A 16,629-nucleotide genomic window follows, 5' to 3' on the forward strand; every position below is an offset into this window, starting at 1 on the left:
CTATCTGCTCTTAATATTTCCTTCTCCTTCTCTCCAATTAGGTATTAGTCCACCATCGTTATTCATAACATTATTATGTTGACTCATAGGCATAGGCTCTCATAGGCATCTAAATGCCTATTGTTGTTAACTTGTCTAAATAATCTCAATGAACTACAATCTATGGAATGATTTCTTTTGGTTTTTCATATTTTTTGTGTGGTAAGTGTTCCTTATATCTTATTCCAATTGATCTTTTACTCTGTCCATAATATTCTGCATCGCAGTCCTTACATTTAATTTCGTTGATTCCAGACTTTTCCGAAATCCCGACTTTGTCCTTTGGATTTCCTTAAAAGCTCTGTAATGTATGACTTGTTCCTTGAAAATATTTCCAAAGTTCTTCTTGTAGTGGTGGTTTGGAACTGAGATATATTCATCTTGGTTTTCGTCGTTCTAAAAGTCGAGATTTCGTTCATTCTTAACCTAAACTTTATCTTTCTTATAATATCATCTACAATATTCTTCAAGAATCGTTACTGACTGATATTTCCTGTATGGTCACTTCTTCTTTCTCAAAACCCTCATGTGTAAGAGGAAATGTCAAAAGACGATGCACCATTGTTGAAACATTCTCTTTATTGATACTGTCGAGTGTCTCATCGAACATATCTATTGAAGTAGTGATTTTTGACAATGGAAAGGAACAAAATTCCAAATCGTCAAACTTTTCCATGTCTGGCAATAATGGAGTCCATTCTAAGCTGCTCCGTCTGTTTATACACCGATTTGGATAGTTGTCATCAGCTGACAATTTGTTTGGGTTGGCTAAACTGTTTCCCAGATTAGCTCTCCGAATAAAAAGCGCTAAACTTCAAGGACAAAGAAACAGGAAACAGGAAAAAGCTGCTGGGGGCAAATCCGGTGAATATGGTGACTGAGGCATGATTATATAGTTTTTTTTTTGGGCAAAAAATCACGAACGAGCAATGACGACTGAGCAGGTGTGTTATCTTGATGCAATAAATTGTTTTTCCACAATAACGGACATTTTGTTGGTATTGCTTCCCTCAAGCGGTATATAACTGTTGCTGTCGCTGTTGACGTCAAAAAAAAAAATGTCAGCATATTTATTACTAGTTGTGCGCTACTTAAAAATGAGTTCTAATATTGATTACTCAAATAGTAAAGCAAAATCGCAGTTAATACTGAAAAAATCGAAAGATTCTTGTGAAAAACAATAAAAGTTCATTAAATCCAAACAGATTACCTCAAAAAAAATCAAATATTGTCTTCTATTATTATAACACATTAGAAAAAATAAGCAAGTTATGAATATTCAAAGGAAAAAAATTACAGACTATTGATTTTTGAAATACAATACAATATACAATAATACAATGATTGATACAAGTTCACAAGTAATTGAAACGAGAGCATGCATGATTAAACATGAATCTAAAAATTTCAAATGTAGAACTAGGTAAATCAATCAAAAAAACAAATAACTATAAGCTCTATAGTAAGTAAGATAAGTCAATTATGACTTATCGAGGAACAAATACAAATTAAAACACAACAAGAGCTAACATTCGATATACTACACAATACAATACAAATTCCTAGAAACAGTGAACCTAGAGAAAATCCAACACAAAGGATATCACCTGATGTTACCCAAATACAGGCAAATTTACCTGCAGCACCTGCACTAAGGCGTTCTAAACGCATAAAAGAACAAACAAAAAGGCAAAACATTCATTTTATCAAGATAATTTCTACAAACAAGTAAACGGCGCCCCCATGGGTTCTCCTCTTCAACCAGTCCTTGTTTCATTCGAAACCAAAGCTATTGACAGGTTCGGCCACAAACCCTCTTGCTGGTTCAGATACGTAGATGACGTTTTTGTCATATGGCCACACGGCTCCGAAACTCTCCATAACTCCCTTTATCACCTCAACGACCTCCACCCATATATAAAATTCAAAATGGAAATTGAAACCAATTACTCCCTTCCATTCCTAGATGTCCTCATCACAAAATCCAATAACTCCTTCACCCACACTGTCTACAGGAAACCAATACACACAAAAAGATACCTCAACGCAAACTCCCACCATTATCCAGCACAAACCAACTCCGTCTTGAATTCTCTCATCCATAGATTTATTAACCTCACGGACCACCACAAAAAACCCACAAGAGCTAGCCCAACTCAAATCAACTCTTTTGCAAAATGGATTCACAGACCATCAAATTGACAGATCCATCCGTCGTCAACAAACGTCTTCGTCCAGTCCCAAAGATCCGAAAGACAACAACGTCCTTCACAAAGCCTTTCTTCCCTACATTAAAGGTGTAACTGACAAAATTGGCTCAAAAAACAGAACACAAAAACGATATTCACCACCAACAATCAAACTTCCACATTCCTTCGTTCTCCCAAGGACAAAATTATCAATGAGTCGCAGGGTATATATGAAATTCCATGCTCCGATTGCGATAGAACATACGTAGGCCAGACCAACAGACGTGTGACATGTAGAGTATACGATCATCCGAAAGTCAGACCCATCGTTAGCCTTATCAAAACATCATCAAGAGACAGGACACAACATAGACTTTGCGAACACTAAGACCATCGCCACAGCGAAGACACTTCAAGCTCAGATAATTCGCGAGTCCATCGAAATCGAAAAGCGACCTTTCTGCCTGAACAAACGTGATGACGTTCAAAGACTTTTCCAACTGTATCGACACCTCAGATCAATCTAAGGAGTAGGCAGATTGAGACCTTAGAGAGAACTCGCGACGAGACATGGGGAGTAGGCCGATTGAGGCCCTGGTGTCAAGTCACATCAAATTCTTGAAAATGGCTCCAAAATGAGAGCCGAAACGTCGAATACAAAACTCCAGACGCGGTTCAATCAACCAGAACTCAAGGACAACATACTGCTGACCTTGAGGAGTTCGGAATGATTGAACCGCGTCTGGAGTTTTGTATTCGACGTTTCGGCTCCCATTTTGGAGCCATTTTCAAGAATTTGATTTTCAAGATTGATGCTACACTTTCCAGAGTGTGTAGAAAGTAGAAAGCCAATCTTTCAATTTCGACAACCGGTCGCGGATTCATCGATGAATTTGTGACAAAGAATTCCGTAACTTCTCTCCCTTTCAAATAAAATCATCGTAAATCCCCTCGGCTACATATCCTTCCAGCACACGAATCAAATTCAGCTCTAGAAGATAACAACAACCGCAGTTATGTAATCGCTTTCTGCCGCCGAACGTGGGTTATCGAAATCAGTTCTTCAACTGGCGCGTGTCGAAGAACTCAGTCGAAGAACTCCGCGACCAGCGTAGTAGAGTAGTTCATTCGAAGCGCGGTAGTTCAATCGAACTTCGGTGTTTTTACAAGCGTTTACTCGCCACTCGAAAACAAACAGTGTTTTCCCAGTGTGATGTTCCGTGAAGGTGTTTTGCCCGTGAATTTGGCATATTTATTCCGGTGTTTGAAAACTGAGATGTCTCAAGAACAGTACCAAACCGAGCTGTCGATACTGGAAACTGATAATTGGGTAAAGTATGTTCAGTGGAACTGTAGAATATTTTGTTGAACTATAACATTGGGGGGTTTATTTGCTAGGGCTTCAGGGAATTATTCAGTCTTCCTTCTAACTCTTCATGACATCCAGTCCAAGAAACCTGTACCCTCTTCATCTACAGGACTTGTATAAACCACTGCTTGTAAAATTCGTCAGTTATATGTCATATTCTTCTGATTATAATTTGGGGGCCCCAGATTCGCATGAAACATGATTAACTGTTTCTGTCAGCCTCATTTTGATAGTGTCCAATCTTTAATTAATCTATTCCAGTTCTGTTGAAGCAATATTTCAGTCTGTATCTCTAACAATCATGATAAATTGATAGATGTAGCAGTTACTACATGATAGAAGGTCATCATGAAAAATGTCTGCTAACAATCTAGATAGGGAAATTAAAATAATCATACAGATAGGACATGATAATGGTTTCGATACAGACATAATCCAGAAGTTAGTCAGAAAACAAAACCTCAAATTTACGTACAGATTATATACCCCCAGATCAAACAATCAAGAACCAAGAAATTTGTAATTTCAATATATGTTGGTGAAAAAACATAGACAATTGCGGGACTTTTCAAAATTAAAAACAATGTGGAAGTTGCACTTAGGCCACATGCCAAGTTTTCATTTTTTTAATGTCATAGATAAAGTATACAAGTAGGAGAAATCTGGAGATTATGAGCTCAAGTGTTCGGAGTGTTATAGTGTTTTTGTGGGACAAAGTGGCCGAAATTACTCAAAACGGTATGCTGAACATGAACGGTCCTTCAGACTAGGTAAAAATGAATCGACGTTCTCAAACTAGTCCTTGAAATGCAACCACAAGTTTCCGAATCTAAACGATGCGGAAATTTTGTACTACGCAAGCAAGGGTTGGAAACTCAATTATTTGGAGTTCATAAGCATGAGCATTGCTAATATACCGATTAGGGAGGAATAGATCCTCCGGGAGAAGCAAATATTAAGAGCAGATATTTGTTGGTTCACAGATGAATCAAAAACACCTTCCGGTTCTGGTGCAGGTGTTTTCAGTTGCAGACCCAGACCTGCAGGAACCTATGCGACTGTATTTCAAGCGGGAATTCACGCTACTGAATTGTGTGCGGAGAAATTGTAAGAATCCAACCTCGTACACAAGTCAATGAAAATATTCTCGGACAGTCAAGCGGCGTTGGAAGATCTTGGCTTCTACCGAGCAACGTTTAAATTGGTAGCAAATTTCCAAAAGCTACTCTCCTCCATAGGAAGACTCAACAGATTGTCTCTGGTCTGGATTCCTGGCCATACTGGTCTGGAAGGCAATGAGGCTGCTAACTCCCTTGCAAGGGAGGGTGCTGCTTCAGGTTCTGCCAAACAAACATTGAACGCCTGGAGCGCAAGGCGTTTATTCACCTTTCAAAGCTTGATACCAAACAGTTGTTGGACTAAACTAGGAATGAACTACGATGTCTAACAGGCCTTCTTACAGGTCACTCTCATTTGAATCATCATATGCAGAGACTTGGACAATGTGTGTCCCGAAAATGATGAAACAGCAGAGCACATAGTTTGTGCCTTGATGAAATCAAGTGGTTCATATTGGTCGCCTGATTTCCATGAGAACTCCACACTTATGAATCGTCAAACCAATTCATGGGCATCTTAGAACGTTGGCAATGGTTTACATTTTGAATTACCATTCGAAATATTCATTTCCTTGGCGTATCTCTCCCCAACAAAATCATTATACTGTTTGGAAATTTATGTGAGAGCAATAGAAGCACCAATAAACATTTTCAGTTGAAATTTTGGTAAATATAAAGGCCAGTGAAAAAATCTTATACACCAGTAACCGAATCATCGATTATAAAAGTTTACGCATTTGAAACTTTTGTTTACACTCCGTTTGTCGCACAAAATTCATTATTTATATGAACTCTGTCACTACGTTACTTTCCAGCCAATTAGGTTAATTAAATGTTTGATGGCGGTAACATGATATTGCTATTGCGTATCTATTGATTACTGGCGTTTCGTCCAAAGGTGTATAAAATATAGCAAACGTGCAATCATTATAACCTGTGGAAAATGTAGACAACGAATTGACTCATGACTCAATTCAGAATATGATAAAACGATAGTTACTAACGGTACAATGACAAAGTGTTTTCGCAAATGTTGGGTTGCTTTGTTTTTATATAATTATGCGTTGCGCTCAGAAATACTCAAGGATATAACTGTGGCATCCCCGGAAACCGGAAGAACAAGGTCACCCATTTGTTTTATATGGATGATCTTAAACTTTATACCTCTGGAGAGAAGGATCTCCATCAGTCCTTGAGGGTGGTGGAAGAGTACACGCATGCTATCGGTATGACATTCGGGATAGACAAATGTGCAATGGTTCATCTCAAAAGAGAACGATGCGGGGACTACGGAGAGGATATGCAGCTCGTAGATTAAAGCATCCTACTCCATTTGGATGCCGGAGAGACGTATACTTACCTCGGGGTGGAACAACGCCACTCACAAAAGGTAACAGCAGTGAAGAACTCTCTCCGCGGCAAGTATCAGCACAATCTTCGACAGATCAGGTCTTTGGAACTGTCGGGGAAGAACAAAGTTGCTGAAACAAATATGCTTGCCGTTCCGACCTTAGTCTACTCGTTTGGAGTAGTGAAGTGGACTCGGGAGGAGCTGTATCAACTCGACGTGAAGACCCGAGAAATGATGCACCTCTATTGAAGTTTACATCTCAAATCGTCCGTTCCACGGTTGTACCGTGGATTTTTGAGTTTGGAGTGTCTACATGACAGATTGGTTCTGGTCAGGAGTTCGTATCGCCTTCTCTGCATGGTCCGTGACCATGAGAGAGCAGGAATTGGAGCATTCCTCTTCAAGGCAGCTGCCCAAGCAGCTGATGAACTTGGTTTAGTTTTCGGCACTGAACGAGGTGGCCACAACTCTGTCACCAAGTTGGAACCAGTTCAGCAAAGAGCTCATATAAAAACCGCAGAGGTCACCTCACTTCTGCGGAAACACAAGAATGAGCCAATGCATGAGGTCTTCTTCAATAACATTGGAGACCTTGGCTTATCAAAGCGCCTGACTTTCGCTTTCCTCAAATAGAGTGGGCTGAAGTTGGAGGGGTTCATCATGGCCTGCCAGGATGGTGTCTTCAATACCTTAGTCTACCGCAGTCGCGTAGTGGGTATAGAGATTCCTGACACAAGGTATGGGGCGTGTCACGAGGCTCATACAAGCTAATAAGCCTGATGTAGTCCTTCTCGACCACCAGACCAAAACGATATTTGTCGTGGAGTTTTCAGCTCCTGACGCGACGAATATCTTCCGAAAAGAGGAGGAAAAACGAATAAAATATCGAGACTTTCTCTCCGACCTCGGCAGACTCTATCCAGACCACTCTGTTAAGGTGGTTTTTCTGATTATTGGAGTCCTTGATGTAATGATACCCTCTCTACTCTCAAATCTCAAAATCATATCGGCCCGCCGCACTAAGCCAGAAATTTTAGCCGGACAGGGCTTGCTCAGGGCACATGCTTCTTGGACCCAATGATCACCTACCCCACGGTGTAGAGATTGGTCGTTTGTTGATAATGCTGGCGCGCCCTCCCGAATGTATCGGGGCTTCGGGGGATAGGGCCAGACCACCGTATACTTCGGTCGAAAAAAATAATAGTAACAATGAGGTAAGAGACAGCCTTCTGCATTCCTTCGAGAGTAGTGAGCCCACGCAAAGAGAATGTGGTGTGTCAGCACGGCTGGAGAAGAGACTCGCATCATACCACCAATGGACACGATCAGAACACGCAAGGCGCTCCACAAAATTATGCCCCTGAAGCCACAATGTGTTGTTTGGATGCGGAGGTTCACAGAAGAGACAGACATCTGGCAAATTGACACCGTCGTGTATAGCGTCGTCCGATCGCTTTCCGAATCAGAAGGACGCAATACCGGCCTTGCGGTTCGGAAGATTGAACGACGAGTACACAAGATGGCCCGCGGTACGCCGAGTAGCCGCCAAACTATGACGTATCTATCACACTTTGAGTCAAGACGTGCTGTTAACCACCAAACAGCACTGGTACTACTGCTACTAGTGGCTGCTGAAAAGTCACTACTGAGCGAACGAGAAGTATCGCGAAGTTCCGCGAGAAACCTTCCTGCTTATTCCAAGAGCCTCTACGTATTGTGGACAATCCGCCGACTCCTGATCAGGTAGAATTATTCTGGAAGGACATTTATGAACAACCGTAGCCCCTCAACTCAAACACTCCAGCAGCAGTGAAGAGCTTTCGCCGCGGCAAGTATCAGTACAAACTACAACAGATATTGTCATCGGTACTGTCGGGAAATAACAAAGTTGTCGCAGCGAATATGCTTGCCATCCCAATCTTACTCTTCTCGTTTTGAGTTGTGAAGTAGACTCGAAAGAAGTTGTATTTAGTCAACGACAACAGGGAGGTCGTAGACTTTTGAGTTTGGAGTGTCTGCATGACAGAATGGTACTGGATGGAGCCTGTGAAGTCATCAGGCGTACGGATCCCTTCCTCTGCATGGTCCGTGACAATGAGAAAGCAGGAATTGAAGCATTTTCCTCCAGGGCAGCTGCCCGAGCAGCTGGTGAACTTGGTTTAGTTTTCGACACTGAGCGAGGTGATCTCAACTTTGTCACCGAGTTGGAACCGGTTCATTAAAAGGCCCATATAAAATCCGCAGAGATCACTTCCTTCCTGCCACAACACAAGGATAAGCCAATGCATGATATCTTCTTCAACAGCATTGAAAACATTGGCTTATCGAAGCGCCGGACGTTCGCTTTCCTCAGGCCGAGTGGGCTAAAGTCGGAAACTGAGGGGTTCATCATGGCTTGCCAGAATGGTGTCTTCAACACCTTAGTCTACCACAGTCGCGTGATAGGTATAGAGATTCCTGATTAAATGGTGCAGGGCGTGTCACGAGGCGTCCAATACCCTAATACATGTCCAGTATATGCAGTCCCAGCCTATATCCATCGGCATAACGCAGCCCCAAGAGTTTTTCATCACCACCTACGGCATGTTAAGGGTATTGACGAGACATTTGTGTTGCCCTACGCTCTGGGGGATATTGAGACAGCTGCGAAAAACAAGAAGTGAAATTGATAACTAACTTTGGAGCTTGTAATGCCCTGTTTGGAACCTTTGGTGTAGTAATGAATATTACTTGAGTTTTTTCCCAACACCAAACAGTTATTTTAACACCTCGACATGTGTTCCGATCACCAAGTGATCATCTACAAGATCTTTCTGTTGATTTTCCTTTTGAAAATAATCACTTGGTGATGAAAACACGTGTCGAGGTGTCAAAATAACGGTAGGGTGTTGGGAAAAAACTACAGTAACAATCAACTTTGGAACTGTTTCAGTTCTCTTTCGGTCGCGAAGCAACAGGAATTCAATCAGATTAGATTGTCGGGGAGCTAGCTCATGGCCTGATTCACTGCTTGTTAGAGCTCATTGTCTAGCTCGATCTCTTTGTAGAGACTCCATAGCCTTGACACATGCAGTGCGGTTTCTTCCACTTGTTGACAGAACCTGCACTGGGTTTCTTTTGTCAGACCCATGTTGCTGATATGTTTCCTAAGTTGGCTATGCCCCGTTGGGTTTTTTTTGGTGAGTGGAGAAATCTTCAAAAGACACCTGGTCGCCATGTGATCACATAGTGTCGGATTTTTACCGACTAAAAAACCACTCATGAGTCAAGCAGGCTACTCTGGAACCGCCCTTCGGAATAGCAGACTGTAGTGATGGTTCAGGGCTCTTCCTTTTTCTTCAGTACTTCATTATTATTCATCTAGTTCTTTTCTTTCCTTTGTCAGGATGGTCTTGGAGAGTTTACTAACGGCTTCCCAGTTTTCTATAATTTTGAGCATCTTCTCTATCATATTTTCCGGTTTCAATTCTTCTGTCGTCATCTGTGCGTTTCGTCTCTGTTCTTCCCAACGCATACATTCAAATCATTCCGCAATACTTGCTCTCTTCTGTGTCATTCACTTTAAACCTAAACAAATACGCCTGAAAAACCCATGCCCCGTTAGAACTTGTGTGAGAAAGTAATTCACTTCTCCCCATTTTCTGTTCATTCATAGTTCTTTGTCTCTTGTCAGTCTTCTTGTCCAGTTGGCCTCTCCATTGTCTATCCCCCAAGATTGTTGCCATTTTTCCATAATTTGTAACGTTGCTAACCCTTTTGATACGTTGTTTGTACCATTGTTCTCTCTTCCGCCAGCAGATCTATTAGAGGGGTTCTTGCAATCATCAGCAGAGCTCTATTTGATGTTGTTTTATATGCACACGCTATTTCTATGACTGCTTTCCGTTGAACACCAAGTAATATATTCCTGTATACCTTTTTTTCCATGGCTCTTTTCCAAATCGTTGCGCCATATAGCATGATCGACTGGGCGACTGAGCATAGAATTCTCCTGCTACCTTCTCGAGGACCCCCAACGTTGGGCATTATCCTGCTTAGGTTGCTTATGGCTTTTCCCGCTTTTTTCACTATTTTTCTAACATGAGCTCCCATTTTCATATTTCGATCCATGTGGATTCCCAGGTATTTAATAGATTCTTGGCTAGGGATGTTCGTTTCCTCCAATTCAATTGTAATACTTTTCAGTTTTCTGCCTGCTGCCAGCAATACTACCTCTGCCTTCTGGCGGGCAAGCTTGTGTTGTTTCGCTGTCATCCACTTGGTTATATCCTTTACAGTTTTATTGGAAGTTGTTACCAGACTTTCTTCTTTTTTCCTCAACACCACTACGGCTAGGTCATCTGCGTAGCCTATTAGGTTAGCTTCCTAGGGACCTTCAGATTCAGTACCCCATCATAGTATACGTTCCATAATGTGGGACCAATAACGGAGCTTTGTGGAACACCACAGGTGATGTTCATTTTTCCCTTGTATCCTACTATTAACTCCCTCTCTTCAAGGTAGCTGGCAATCAGGTACCTGGCAGGTATTCAGGTCCCAACGCATACATTCAAATCATTCCGCAATACTTGCACTCTTCTGTATCATTCACTTTAAACCTAAACAAATACGCCTGAAAAACCCATGCCCCGTTAGAACTTGTGTGAGAAAGTAATTCACTTCTCCCCATTTTCTGTTCATCCATGGTTCTATGTCTCTTGTCAGTCTTCTTGTCCAGTTGGCCTTTCCATTGTCTATCTTCCAAGATTGTTACCATTTTTCCATAATCTGTAACCTTGCTAACCCTTTCGATACGTTATTTTGTACCATTGTTCTCTCTTCCGCCAGCAGATCTATTAGACGGGTTCTTGCAATCATCAGCAGAGCTCTATTTGATGAATATACCACTAAGTGGTATATTCCTGTATACCTTTTTTTTCATGGCTCTCTTCCAAATCGTTGCGCCATATAGCATGATCGACTGGGCGACTGAGCATAGAATTCTCCTGCTACCTTCTCGAGGACCCCCAACGTTGGGCATTATCCTGCTTAGGTTGCTTATGGCTTTTCCCGCTTTTTTCACTATTTTTCTAACATGAGCTCCCATTTTCATATTTCGATCCATGTGGATTCCCAGGTATTTAATATATTCTTGGCTACGGATGTTCGTTTCCTCCAATTCAATTGTAATACTTTTCAGTTTTCTGCCTGCTGCCAGCAATACTACCTCTGCCTTCTGGGAGGCAAGCTTGTGTTGTTTCGCTGTCATCCACTTGGTTATATCCTTCACAGTTCTATTGGAAGTTGTTACCAGACTTTCTTCTTTTTTCCCCACCACCACTACGGCTAGGTCATCTGCGTAGCCTATTAGGTTAGCTTCCTAGGGACCTTCAGATTCAGTACCCCATCATAGTATACGTTCCACAATATGGGACCAATAACGGAGCTTTGTGGAACACCACAGGTGATGTTCATTTTTCCCTTGTATCCTACTATTAACTCCCTCTCTTCAAGGTAGCTGGCAATCAGGTACCTGGCAGGTATTCAGGTACCACATCTCTTCTTTTGATTTCCCTCGATAGTAGACCCACTACTACCCTTAGAATCTTACGGTTGTGGTTTAGCAGGTCTTCCGTGAATCTGGGCGACGGTTTCTTCATGAACTCTTTCACATGCCTCATTCCTGGGAGCTTATTCCACCAATCTATCGATTTGGCTTGCATCCATGAATTTATGGATGTCTTTATGCAGGCTTTCGCAGAAGGGTTCTGGGCAGATCATAGCTTTGGATACGCCTCCAGGGCTACATCTGCCTCCTTATTGCCCTTGTGACCCTCATGTTCGGGTACCTGAGCTAGTGACCCTATTTTGGGTAAGTTCCCACCAGTCTTGAGAAGACTTGCAATGAGCTGGGCGCCTTAATTGCCACCTGGCTGTCGAAGAAAATATCTTCACAAAGATGTGTAAATCATGCAAATAAGTAACTTCCAGACGAATATTCTGACAGTAACTGTCACTAACATTTCCTCTGAGTTAGTAAGCTATCTGAGTAAGTAGGTATCAAAAAACTACCCCTTCTGATATTATCATTCTGGAACAACTGGAACGACAACAGCGGGGATAATTGTCTCCCAAACACACCCGAAGAGTATCTATCACATCGCTTCATGTAAGAAAACCGTGACGTCAAAACAACTCCTATCAAACAAGTTTTGATATGTTTGAAATCGACGTCTTCAGCACAGGCAATTAAAATTGTTTGAATATATTCTCTAGATGAGAGAGGAACAAACTTCATTTAAGATTTCTAATACCGCGATGAGATTTTCGGATGCTTTGAATTGCTAATTTAAAGTAATTAGTTGGTTGAGAGAAGAGATTGGATGAGATCTCGCGGAATTTTAATCGCAAATTCCGATTAATAATATGTAAAACGGGATGTTCGTGCAACCTGGAAAAACCTCAGGATTTCCGTGAGTTAGGATCGAACTTAAACGCCACCTTCAACCATTATTATTCGTTTGTTCGTTCAAAACTGGTGCTTAACTGAACAGGCTCAATCACAACAAATACAAAGCCATCGCAGATACATGTGACGGGATATGTTTAGGCTCTGGCTCTATAAGAAGACATATTTAGCCGCGAAGATGAGCCCCGAAGTCGTTGGCCTGCCGAGGACGAGGATTTGAGGGCTCGATAGTGCAAAACATACTGGAAAGTTTGAAAAGGTCGAAAACTGGGTGTCCCACGATTTGAACGATCGACAGAAATTGTCACGGTTCGAGGTCTGTTTTTTTGCTTTTGCGAAACCAAAACGATCCTTTTCTGGATTGGATCGTCACGTGTGATGACTGTAGACTTTTTTCAGATCAAAATTATCGCAATGTCTTATTCGAAGTAAGTATTCCCATTAAATCTATAAAATTGTTTCTGAATCAACTATAAAATCCAATAAGAAATATGAATCTTCATTTCCAAACCAACAAGAATATATAAAGTGTACCTCTGTGCAGCCATACGTTTCTACTTCCTGAAAATGTGAAAGTCGAAGCCGAAACGTCGAACAACGCAACATTTTGAACGCGGTTCAACTCGAAATTAGAATTTTTAACCGCGGAAATCTATTCTATTTGTATACTTATCTGGTGATGTTTCGAATACTTTATCCATCTTCATTATCACACCGACAATCAATTTGATATTATCAGTGTCAATGATAATAATAACATCAAATTCATTTACATCAAAAGACGAATCATAACTACAAATTGTAATGTTTTGATTTAAATGGGTTGGATAAAGAAAATGGATACTGTCTTTAAAACGTCACCAGATGATACATATTTCTTTTAATATGCGAAATTTTTTAAATTCAAGTTAATGACAAATTTGATTTTGTTTCCAAAAAGCTAATTTATCAAATGAAGTAACTTTTTGTCCTTTCTACATTTGTATTTATTTGTAAATTCAATATTCTGATTATTTTATAGATCTGTAGAATGTAACAATTCTAAATAATAAAAAACTATTTTAAATATAATATGCCCTTCCCAAAATAAAATATTTACACAAAATTAGTTTTCACCATATTTTAATTATCTTCTCATCATGCAGAATATATCAATAGAAAATTTATATTAATACCCCCAGTCCGACGCCTATTAATATTATCTCAAACGTAATATCAGAAAAAACATCGAGCGGTTCTTTTGGCGGTATTTTCGCATTCTTTGTCGGTGTTTTCGCGTTCTTTGGCGCATATCCCTATTTTAATGGCTCGTTAGCGGCGTCCTCAAGGGATATAGAGGGTAGACATATCTCAATGATTTTGTGGGTGAATTGCAGTGCTATTTGCTTAAGACGAATATGTTGCTTTCTTTGATGTAACGACATGTTTGCTTTCTTGAAATACTTTAACTCTTAGACAATACTGAACGAATTATAGTTTGAATATTCGAGAAACAAATTTGAGTGAGTGAACGTAAGAAAATAAATTTTTTTGTGGTTACAACAATTACTAAAACTTGGTATAATTTGTAAAATATCTGTTTTTCGTGTATTATACCTGTGATGAAAATGAAGTGGAATGTTGAAACATTTCATACAAATGAAAAAATAGAGGGTGTTCCATTTGAAAAAGTTGAATTATGTGTGTTTGAAAATGAATGAAACTTGACCGGTTTTACCGAGCACCCTATATATTGTTTCCGAAAGTTGAGATTCCCGAAGTTATCATAGTGATATAGACTGACTATTCCTGAAAAAATCCACTTAATTACTGTAGACACGTGGGTGGTGAATTGAAAAAGTATTGTCTGCAAAATAGGTTTTTCTGGAAAAACTTGGCAATGCCGCAGAGGAAATTCGAAAACAAAATTTCCTTTGAGAGCTGAAAATATATGGAATCGAATGACGTGTTCATGCGAGAAAATAATTTTAACAGATAGTATTTATCGATATGACCGCAAAAAAATTTTGCAATTTCCTCCGACAGCAATGGACCGAGGGAATCTTGTTGACTCACTCTGTACTTCTTTCTAATCCTGAAATTTTCATGAAACTGTCCGAAAATTCTATTAGATTCCACCAACAACATTTTCTGTTTTCCAGTGTGGAAACATAATTACACATCAAGGATATATATTCCTTATATAACCTCAAGTACCTTTACGGTGTTATCCACCGAAGCAATTTATTTTGGACCGCTACAAGAAAATTTAATTTATTGCTTAATTTGTATAATGCTTCGAAGCGGCATGCAGACCATACATCACCACAAATATGAAAGTTATTACCCTCATTACCAAAAGGCTTTCATAGATTGTAAACTTTCCTAACAGGTGTCCCTGGTCTTTCGTTCAGGAACAGAGATCTTCCGTCCTGTGACTAGGAATTCAGGTTTGATAAGTGCTACGTATTAACGTGATTTAATATTAAGTTTACTTTAGCTCTTTGAATGTAAGTTTTGAGTAAGGACTATAGGAATGAATAATAAAATCCAGCAGATAAAACAAGATTTTAGTTTTTCTTTTGACGACATCTTTTTATATCAGCTGTCTTACAAAACAAAATTGAGTCTTCTTTGAGTCTTCGTCAGTACGGATAATACACTGCCTGTGTCAACTGGAATTTCCCTGTGGATATTAAGATTGGCTAAGCCATTTAGCTAGCCTACTCTCAGACAACGTGTTTCTTAGGTATATCTTGATTCTTCGAAGAGTGGAAAAGGAGCGCTCTGCTGTGCTGGTCGATACAGGTATAGTGATGAAAGTCTTGAGTGGGATATGGATGTTTGGAAAGATTGTTTTATCACAAATATTTACAAAATCAATTGCATTGACGTGGTGTGCCTTGTTTTGTTGGAGAAAAGCTTGCCAAACTTCTATTTCTGCCATCAACACGTTTAAGCTGTTGTTTTCCAAATCTTCTTCATAAACTTCAATCAACTTCAAAAAACCCTCTTTCATGTCTTTACTTTCTTCACTATTCTCTGGATAAGTATGAAGCAAGCAGTGACACCCTTTCAAAATGTTCTTGTGCTTTGAGAGACGTTCTTCGATGTAGGAAATAAAACTTTCAATCCAGGGGATGAATACGATAATTCTATAAAATTGTTCTATGCTTTCGGCTGAGACACTGCTTCTGTATGTGTCTTCCTCCCAATAATCCTTGGAACACTAATTGTAGTTTCATTCAATTCGGCCATTTTTTGTGCCTCTTGAAACAAGACTGAAAACTCTTCATCAGCTTTTTCTCTCAGTGACTTCAGACTTCGAACTACATAGTCAGCCTAGTTCAAAGCAGCCCGGAGATCCGCATCACTTGACTGTGTAGCTTTGACACAATATCAAAGTGTAGTTGAGTAGCTTTTCAGCAGATACTAGAGCTACAATATACTCTGACTGACATATAGCTGTCAAAAGGACATCGGCCCCTGAAGGATGAAATGATAGGGTTGTACAGCTCCTTCATGACGAGGACAGCATCATGTATTTGAACCCATCTGGTTGGGCATAGCTGTTTGAGTTTTTGGTGCTAGGGTTTCAATTTTCTTCTGGAGAACATTTTGCCTCTTTGGTGTATTGAAAAGAGACCATACTTTTTCAGTAGTGCCAAAACAATTTCTGATAGTTCTGACCTCTGCAGCATTTGTAATGGCTAAGTTAAGGCTGTGTGGCGCGCAGTGTACATAATATACTGCCTTCGGACAAAGGTTCTGCACAACAGCTTGAGCATCTTTGACCTTTTCGCTCATGGATGATGCGCCATCATATCCTTGTCCTCTCAGATCTTTTATTTCAAGATTGCACTCTTCAAGCCTCTCAACAGTGTTTCTCCAAGTACCTCGCCAGTCGTTAACTCTAGAGGCACAAACTGCAAAACCTTTTCATTAATCTTATAACCATCCTTCGTGTTATGAAAGACATACTCACAGACAGTGAAACCTGTTCTCGAGTCTACACGTCTGTTTTCCCATCAGCTAACACACTTAAAAAGTAGCATCTTCAACATCTTTGACTATGTGACTTTTTATTACTTTGTCACAAGCATCAATGATTTGGTTCTGGATGTTCCAGCTTATAT

General features: G+C 40.2%; 1 protein-coding gene across 9 annotated transcripts in view; it reads left to right on the top strand.

Moving 5' to 3' along the window:
* The window catches only part of LOC111516433 (probable G-protein coupled receptor No18), a 231,794-nt gene that overhangs the window by 196,644 nt on the left and 18,521 nt on the right, over positions 1–16,629 (top strand). For 3 of the 9 annotated variants that reach the window (XM_074172450.1, XM_074172463.1, XM_074172466.1), the window contains exon 1: positions 3,249–3,558. The exons of 3 other annotated variants lie outside the window; for them this stretch is intronic. The gene's annotated coding sequence lies outside the window, so the exon portion shown is untranslated. Of the gene's footprint in view, positions 1–3,248; positions 3,564–16,629 lie in introns of those variants that run through there. 3 more of the 9 variants (XM_074172442.1, XM_074172424.1, XM_074172457.1) reach the window with 3 other exon arrangements.

Source organism: Leptinotarsa decemlineata, unplaced genomic scaffold (genome assembly GCF_025532065.1).
Source record: "Leptinotarsa decemlineata unplaced genomic scaffold, Ldec_3_MD MMD2_P_RNA_scaffold_12, whole genome shotgun sequence".
NCBI lineage: Eukaryota > Metazoa > Arthropoda > Insecta > Coleoptera > Chrysomelidae > Leptinotarsa > Leptinotarsa decemlineata.